Here is a 10,229-nt window from a genome sequence, read left to right as displayed (position 1 = left end):
ATTTTATACAGCAGTATAAAATTACTTGTATTCCTAACTGGTTGTTTAAAATTAATCTTTAATATAGTGCACCATGTCACCCTGTAGCCAACAGACAGATTTCTATTATTCTCCTTATACATATATGTATATATATATTTTTATATATATACTAGGACTGCTACTCTCACACTGTCATCTCACCTTTGTAAGCACATTCTTTCCAGACAGTCCATCTGTTTGCACCTTCTGTGAGGCCTACTGTAATTAATTCTTTATAAAAACCTTTATATCATTATATTTACTAATCAATTCTCCAACAAAATCAACAATCCCTATATACTGATATCATTTTAAAGGCAGTATTATTAGTATTTGTGAAAGTCCTCTGAGCAAGTGTTTCATCTATATCCAGCAACAGTACAAAATAAGACTGATGCAAATGCTACCAATATATATCAAACCCTGCCTGGAAGCATTATTGAGGGCCATAGAAAATCACTTTTTTGAAATACTTAGTGATCTTCATCTTTCCAGAAAAGGTTGGCAGTGAAGTTTTGGTATATTTTTTCTGCAACAGGAAATCCTGTCTAAAAGCAACTAAACCAGACCATTTATTCATTTCTCATAGGCCACCAAACATGTATCAGACAGTATTCACTGTAAGGCATTGCTGAGCTTGGTTACATTAAGACTGGCAAAGACTGACAAACAAAGAGAGATGAACAGCTCTGTGTCTCAGATGAATTGACTTTAGTCTTCTTTTGTAATATTTTGTTCTAGAATCATTATGTCAGTATTATTTTCTGAATACGTGCTTTTCTCCTGGGCTTAAGATTGAGTGAATAACAGAGGCTAAGACTGATTCTGATTCATAATGTACATATGAAGAGAAAGGGTGAAAAAAGAAAATTGTAAGAAGCAGCCTGAAGGCTTACATACATGTTTCTCTGCACACAGACTTTATTTCTGACCTTCGCTCCTGAAAATCATTACAGAGACAGAACATGCCCAGAAATTGGGTCAAGATAAGGGTATTTAAGAGTATTTAAGGACATTAAATGGCCAAATTCAAATTTGGAATTTAGAAAGAACACTATAAAGATCAACATATCCCATAGTTATAAATGCCTGTTTCTACATGGAGTGGAACTAAACCATCCAATAGATAAAACATCAGCATATTGCAGGGTATTTTTAGAAACGTACCATAACAGTAGGTACTTGTGATTAAATTAATGCTATCATTATTATCAATATTATTTATCATTAATGCTATCCCAATAATGGAAAATGATGTTGCAAGTCATGATGGGTGTTGTTCTTTAAATGATAAATGCTGTGTAACCGAGTTCTTCGTTATATACCACTCACTTTTAAGATTTGCTATGGTAAGTAATACTTCACATATTTTGGCTGAGAATAGCTGTTAAAATGGAATTATAATTGAATACTTAGTTCTTGTACTTAAAAAATTTATATATTTCACTTCTGAATGTATTTTTGTTGTGATACAGAGACAAGAAAAGGAGTCTAGGAGAAGTGTATAATTAAAACATTTTTAATGCTATTTTTAAATGATTGTGAAGTTCAAAGCTGAGAGGTTCTTCAAATTTGACATACTTATATTTTATAGTGAGCCATATTATATCTAATAGTGTCATAAAACTTCATAGGAAAATCAAAGGGTCTTACAAATTAGTGAAGCACACTGATTCCATCTTGATTCAAAAGAATTAAAGTACACCCCTGACATGTAATTAGGATTCAAGGTGAAAACTTTGAACCTATAAAGAACTTTTTGTTTCTGTCTGCAGTTGTATGTATACACAAAACTAACTCATGGAATGAAATTGTTCTTAATTATCCACAATCTATTAAAGTTAATGATTTAATCAGAATCATGATTATTATAATTAATAACAATATATCCATAATAATCCAGATGGTTGGAAGTAATTATTACCATCATGTGTTACATTTTGAATACTGTAATTCAGCTTTGTTCTAATTACACAAAGACATCAGCAGTATATAAAACTTTACATTAATCTATTTAGTTATTAAATTATTGCAGTAATCTATTTAAATTATTATACCTAATGCATCATTGCAGTAGGTGGACATCTCACAAAATCGTTACGCTTGTATGTAAGCATATTTTCATATACTTATATGCTTTCATAAGCATATTTTCATATGCTTACTGTTTTTGTTTCTTCAGAAAGGACTTTGGTTTGGGATTTTGTTTTAATTTAATAGAGATACCAAAAAATCTATCAAAAAGTGGGTTTGAATTTTATTTATTTTACCTGTGGATAGTTTACAAATATATGCATGACACTTTATTATCTAAAGTATGTTTAATTAGTGTATTTTTAAGCTGAAATTGAGAAAAAAATTAAAAGTATTATGTTTTATTGATGGAAAGTTCCTAGAAATTTGCCATCAATAAAATGTTAAACATAGAGTTTGCTCTTGCCAGCAACATATGACGTTGTTTTTTCATATTTGTGTAATGATAATTAAAATACCTCCAGAAGAGAAAACAATTTAATGATATTGCAGGAGGTACCTGTCCAAAAGTGTCATAAGCCTTCCCAATTTGACATTTTAAATAAGAAGCTGTTCTGTACTATGACCTCTCAGTGTTAAAAAGAATAAAGGAAGCGAAAGTTAATGTTTTATTTTAAGAAGTTATAGCTAGATTTTTGCCCATTTTAGAGGTAAGAAATTGCTCTCCAGGGTCAAACTGTATCCTGTTCTCAAAATGGCCTCTAACAGATGCTTAGAGAAAAGCAAAAAAATAAACGTGAAAATACTTCATTTTATGTTTTTAATTTATTATCTCCAAGTTCTTTTAAAATTAGAAAATTTAAATGCAAAAAATAGGAAAGAAAAATTCCTCTTCCATTTCAGTCATCACTTTGTATCTCTAACCTGAATCCCTCCTTTGTTTTTTTTTCAGGTTGATGAATCTTATACTCTTAGGTTTATTTAGACATAAGTTACTCCAGATTCATCTAAAGGATAAGTCCTCATGCCCTAAAAAACATAGATGGTGGCACAACATATGACAGTGAAACTCACTGTAAATAATTGCAGAGAGTCTACAACTAAATACAGAGTTAAAGTAGTTCACAGTGATATATTCTAAAATACGGGTAATCGCTTGACCTAAGAATTGTGGTGGATTGTTAAATAATAACATCTGCTCAGTGCAAATTAGGGTTAAAAATATGTAAAGAGAAAATAAAAAAATGAAATAAAATATTTCCATACTGGAGAAGTATTCAGGTTCCTGCTGAGAAGATTTAATAAAATGATGGTGCAGCATCACTTTGCTGAGAGGAGGTTATCAAAACTGAACACAGTCCTCAAAGTAGGAGTTAACACTAGAAGAAAAGTAGAAATTGTTAGTGTGATGGAACAACTGTGGTGTTCTGTTTACAAAGACAAATAAGTGGTTAATCAATATTGCTAAGAATATAATGAAAATTCAAAATGAGATATTTAGGCATCCTTATCTACCCTCATCCATGAGAAAAGGGAAGAAGAAGATAAATCATGGAAAGACATCATTATACAAAATGTTTTGAAGGACTGGGGAAAAAAAAAGAATTGTGCCTCTGACTAATAAGGTTAAAGATATTACAATATACAGGAATGTGAATTGCCTGTCTCTTGACACATCTCCCTGCAGACAGGTCTTGACAGACATAAGACAAAAACCTAACTTTCTGGTTGTGCACAAGCTGTTCAAAAATGTCCCAGTATAGATGTTTGGACAGAACATTGCTCATTTTCTGTTTCTGAAGATGAAGTTGGTTTTCTGTTAAGATGTGGCAATTGTTATGTTGCTGAAAATAAAATTCTTTCCAAATCAAGGCAAAAAGATACCCTTAGCTGTGATGATCATCTCTGAAGAAGGAATATAAGCTAAGAAAGCTGAGGGAATTAGATTATAAAACTTTTTTTTATATATATATATATCTATATATATATATCTATATCTCCAGCATTATAAATAAACAGAAAAATGAACATCAGTTCAAATAAATAAAACCACATTTTTCTGAAAATAAAGGAGAAGGAGATGATAAGGTATAAATTGTCATAAAGCAAAACAGAAATAGTGCTTTTGCTGTTTTTCAAATAAAACCATTACATAACTGATTTACCTAAAAACTCTTTAAAAGTGATGGATTAAAAAAATGAAGAAACTAAAGGAGAAATAACTGTACTAGGGGGATTGCCGAGACACATTTTTTTCAGAGCAGAGTTGTGAAATTTATGGCTAATTCTGTGGAAATTGTTCTGACAGCAGTTAGCAAAGAGGTTGGTTTCTTTGCAAGATCAGTGGTGCCAGCTCACAGTTTTCAAGTTTGTGTGAGCATTGGTTCTCTGAAGTTGAAAACCTCATGGAAGTGGTCATTGCTTATAGGTATGGTGCAGACAAGTTGAAAAATCTTGAGCTGACTTACATCCTACTAACTTCAAATGGATCATCTGCTTTGAACAGTAAATCAGTGCAGTGTTGGCCCAAAGTATGGTTTCTACCTGAGTGAGAAGTAATGTATTTTCATGCTTATATTGTTGGTAAGTATTTTATGGATATTAAAGTGGTGCAAAGAAATAGATTATATGCTCAGATTTTAACTAAGTGCAGTAACTCCCGTTAGACAACTCAAACCAGAATTTCAAAATGTTGAACAGTGATAGCAGAAGAGAAGCATTGTATGAACACTGGTGAGATCACACCACAACTCTGAGACCCCACATCTGTCTGTTGGCATGGCCCACTGAAAGAGCAGTCATGGAGGAAAGCATTTCAGAAAAACACTGGAAGAGATTGGAGCTTGTGCTGCCCTCCTATTTCACTTTGATCCTTTCACTTCAGTGTGTTTCACTTGGTTTTGTTGTTCCATCTAGTTCCCTCTACTTTGAACTTCTTTCCTGCAAAGGAACTAGTTTCTACATCTGCAGATAGTGTTAACCACTGCATCTGAATTGACATCAAAAGCATGGTTTATGACTGTGGACATTGCCTCATGGTGGGCCACAAGTAGTGAAGTTTGTGTGTTCATTCTGGCTGGCATGACTCCACCAGTACCTACTCAGACCTGCCTACACAGGGAAGGGAGAGCGGAGAAGGAGCATTTGCAGGTATCGGTCAGCTCCCTTGGCTCGCTCTGCAGCCAACAGGAAGGACGTTGTTCCACACCAACGTAATTCAGATCACCCAAAGGTCAGTTGCTGCTTTGCCTTGCCTTGGAGGAACGTAGGTCTTTCTACTGAATGAAAGAAGTCCAGGAAGAGATTAGTTTAGGCTGATGTTAGTGGTAATAAATACCAAACATAGTAACCAATTTTTTATTGAAACCACAGAATCTGAGAAGTTGACACTTCTGAAATGTTGCTTTTTCTCACTGAAGTTGTCTTGTTTGTGTGGAACAGGCTCACCAGAAGATCGGACTCTTTTCTCACTATGTCTAAATGTTTCTTTGAAATTGCTGATGTATTTATGCAAAACAAGGATTCAGAATTCATTGCAGTTCTAACTTCTCTTTTTGTAAAAATAAAACTAGTAGTGTACATTATAGTTTACATAAAGATGCATTTTAAGCATATAGGATCAATATGACAATTATAATCATACGTTGCCTTAAATAAACAAAATTAGACTTGTATTTCATCAGTGATCTTAGAGGCCATAGATTTGAATTCCTAGAGGTTACACTGTTTAGCAAAATGCTAAGCTTATGATGGTCTACCATGGCTAGTTACAGAACAACTTAGGAAAGGTTTGTAGATTGAACTCCCAGGTTCCATGCTCTGATCACAGATTTTTCTGCAGTCTGTCTTCCAACCAGCTGTCACACAGCCAGTAGTGTATTACGCCAGCTTTTAGGCTGTGATAACTTCTGTGCATGGCCACAGATGGGTGATGAATAGTTCCTGGCACAAACTCCAGATGATTATGTATTAAAAAGATAATGATAATTACCTAAGCATTTGGAGCTCTTCTTTCTCCTCCACTTGCCAGAGGGTTGAAGGCAGTTCCTGATCACTGTAACTGTGATGTGCCTGGTGGAGAATTCTCTCTTCCATATTCTACAGTTGTTTCTCCGGGGTTTTCTTCATCAACTCTAATTTAAACTATTATTTCATAGCATTTAATATCCTAAAATCCATACGTCCTCCCTTATGTCTGGGATGGTGTTATTTACTGGAGAGATCTCTTGATGCAGGATAAAACTTAGAAGCAGATTAGTGTTCTCTCAGCCATCCCTATTGCATCATAACATTTTCCTGAAGAAAGCAAGGAGTTATTGACTGAACTACAATGAAGACTGAGCAGCATATCCTCGTTCATGTTAACAGATATAAAGTCTTTGCATAGTAGTGATCAACAATCACAAATTTTCTGTTCTGAAAAAGTAATTGTGGTTTTATCAAGCAAAATCTCACTACCTTTTCTAAATTTCTAGTGGATATTTCAGTTATGACGGTTATGAATACATTCCTGTTCAAGTCATATTTCTGTTTGGTAAAAATATTCAACTTTCAACATTCATTTTAACAAAGATGTAGAAGATTTCAGATTCTAAAATAATCTGTTTCTTAGGTGAAAGTTCACCTTACTGAGAACACTAAGTGTAGGACTTGTCTAACTTTGTTATGTGAAAGTTAGACATCAAATTTGTCTTGGCCATTGGTCTTGTCTCCCTAGATGGTATATAGGGAAACTTCAACAAGGCAATTCATTTGTCTGTTTCAGTGTGACATAAATCAACTCATAAATTCATTGATTGTACAGCTAGATTGGATTCCCAATTTCTAAATTTAGTAACGAAGAGTCTTATCCCTGCAAGTAAAACCTTTGGAAAGGAATAAACCCCCTGAAATTTTTACTAGTGAATGGTAATCGGGATTTTGACCTTTTCTTCTACCTATCAAGCTTCTTACTTCAGTGTTTGGGAAGTGAAAATGAGGGTTGCTCTCAACAATATCTTGCCTAAATTTTGTTTAGCAATTTGTTATCTCTTATTTTAAAGACAGTGTGACCCAAAAGCTGCACATCTGTTTGATTTCCTTCTTTAATGAATACTAGTTCTAGAGACTTATGAGCAATATACTTATGTTTTGACACAGGAATCTAGGTCCCTTTGAGTACATAAAAAGAACAGATTAAAACCAAAAGCTCCTTTGGATAACAATGGAACTGGGTGATTGTCTCGTAAACCTGTCAAACGCTATCAGGCAGTTCAATGAGAATATTGAATTAACTAGAACTCAGACATCACATTTAGTTTTTCCTTTGATTTCCAGAAAAGTCAGTGGGAATTTTGCCACTACCACTTTGGGAGCAGGATCTAACAATATACCATAGACCCTTTTATGTGCATTTTTTTTTAACCTTCTGTTCATTTAAGTGGAAAGTCACAGTCAGATCTAATTTTATCTCCACACTTAGTCATCATTCCCTAATAGATCAAGTATCCAGTCACTCATTAAAAAAAAATTTTAAAAAATCAAACTTGGCAGATTTGTTTAGATGGTGTTATATGGCAAATAAATCTGACACTGCTGTTTTCAGGTAACTGTACCTACTGGATATTGTTTTCCTCCATGAACTCCCTATCAGCAAATAATCTCTTTTTGTGACACAAGGAATTTAAAAACAAATAAATTCATAAATTTAGCTCTTAACTCGTTAAACATTGTTACTGTATGTAAGGTATATAAGCATTACTTTAGCTAGCAGTCTGCATGATAGTTTTAGCATTGTTTTTCACTAAAGAGCGTGCTGAGGTATCCGCTGCATACTGAAAGATTTTCATACAATAGAGAAAATTCAAATGTATCAAGAGGTTAATCTTTTGACTACAAATCTATGTTTTGATTGATGATAGCTGTTGGAGAAATGTGTAAAAATTTATTTTTGACTTGCTGTAAGACAGCAAGTTATTTTTCAATATGTCATGTACATAAATAGAAAAAGTGACAGTGACTTTAAACATGTGTATGCCTTTTTAGTGCAGTTCTTTATCTCAGTTGTAAGTGGTCTTGAAAAAAGAAAAAAGTGAATTTTGTATGTGATGCCTTAAATAATTATCCCAACAGTATTTGAATCAAGCTGTTAACTCAGTAAGCACAGAATACTTCTGTGATCATGCAAAAAATGTAGGCTGCCCAGCACTTACCATTAGCTAGACTGTGTATTGCACATTCTGAAATACACACAGATGGCACTTCTGCTATCCATTGTGATGAAGAAAGTCTTTCCAGTGAATTACCATGGACAAATGTAACAAAATGTTGGCCATTGGCTTTTAGAGGTGTGCTTGAGGAATCAAGGACAAAGTTAGTCCCTGAATATGTTTGTCTGTTGTCATATGTCTACACAGACTTCAAGTTTCATTCCATTTTCAATTTACCTTGTTCTTTGAGGCTGTTTGGAAACATCAAACACCTAACTGAAAGCCAAGACAATCTTTCAGATAGGAGTCAGTTCAAATATTTTTTTTATTCTTTGTATATTCCATTATGAGTCCATCATCATCATTATGATCAGGTTTCATGTTTGACATATGTTATGACATGCTAATGTACAGTATAAACATGTTGCACATTAACCTTAATGACACTGGGTCTAGTATGCTAACTGATGACATTAGGCAGATGAAGTGCCAAGATAACACCATTGAAAAGACAACAGGATAACATTTTATTTAATAGCATTTTAATTGATTCTTAATTATGTAATGGAGTTGTGCATAGTGCCCAGTGGAAGTGTAATGCCCCCTCTCAACAAAGGCTATTCAAATTCACTATCACAGACTATGTGATAAATGGCATTTTCAGCCTCCTGCTGCTGCCATTGGTAGAAAAGTGTTATTGTGGAGAAGAATCACAGGTATAATGGCACTAAGTGAGCATTATCCTCTTTGACTGAAGAGTCAAAACTAAAGTCAAACTTGTTCCAAATAATCCCAGATTTCAGCATGCAAGCATTGAACCTAGATAATTGTTTTTCATAACTATGCGGTAGTCAGCTTATACAATGTGACACTTTCAAGGTTGTCATAAAATGAATGGGACTCTGTGTATGCCAAATATGAGTGAATTACACATCTTTCTCTGCAACATATAAAAAAAAAAAACAGAAAAAAAAAAACCATGAGCAGCTGTGTAGGTAAAAATCTTGTAATTGTACAATTCCGCCGCTCTGTGTAAGTGGGGAATATTCATTTATAAAAAGCAAAAGAAAAATGTTATTTCAAGAACAAATCCCACTTACAGTACTATATGTACTGTATAACTTCGTTGTGGTTTAAGCCCAGCCGGCAACAAGGCACCATGCGGCTGCTCACTCATTCCTTCCCCCTGGTGGGATGGGGATGAGAAAATACAACTAAAGGCTTGTGGGTTGACACAAGGACAGGGAGAGATCACTCACCAGTTATGGTTACAGGTGAAAACCAGACTAGACTTGGAGAAAAAAAACAAAATCAATTTAATTTGTTACCAGTCAAATCAGAGCAGAATAATGGGAAGTAAAACCAGATCTTAAAAACACCTTCCCCCCACCCGTCCCTCCTTCCTGGCTCAACTCCACTCCTGATTTTCTCTTCCTCCTCCCCCCAGTGGCTCAGAAGGACAGGGAATGGGGGTTGGGGTCAGTTCATCACACTTTGTCTCTGCTGCTCCTTCCTCCTCAGGGGGAGGACTCTGAGGGGGCTCCTGACACTCATACCCTGCTCCAGTGTGGGGTCCCTCCCATGAGAGACAGTCCTTCACAAACTTCTCCAACGTGAGTCCTTCCCACGGGCTGCAGCCCTTCATGAACTGCTCCAGCATGAGTCCTTTCCATGGGCTGCAGTCCTTCAGTCACAGGCTGCCCCAGCATGGGCTTTTCCATGGAGTCACGGCCATCTTGGGGGGCATCCTTCCCCCTGCTCCGGTGTGGGCTCCTCTCTCCCAGGCTGCAGGCGGGCACCTGCTCCCCCGCTCCCCTACGTGGGCTTTGGAGGGACAGCCTGCCATCTTGCCTCACGGCGGGCTGCGGGGGCATCAGCCTCCTCCTCCCCTCAGCCTGCCATCTTGCCTCACGGCGGGCTGCGGGGGCATCAGCCTCCTCCTCCCCTTCCTCCCTGACCTGGTGTCCGCAGAGGGGTTCCTCTCCCATCCCGACCCCCTCTCTGCGGCAGGGTCCCCCTCTTCCCCCTGTTCAGGGGTTCCCGCCG

This window comes from Haliaeetus leucocephalus, unplaced genomic scaffold (genome assembly GCF_000737465.1).
Source record: "Haliaeetus leucocephalus isolate CR32 unplaced genomic scaffold, Haliaeetus_leucocephalus-4.0 Scaffold751, whole genome shotgun sequence".
Classification (NCBI taxonomy): Eukaryota; Metazoa; Chordata; class Aves; order Accipitriformes; family Accipitridae; genus Haliaeetus; species Haliaeetus leucocephalus.
Note: the sequence above shows the minus strand (reverse complement) of the source record.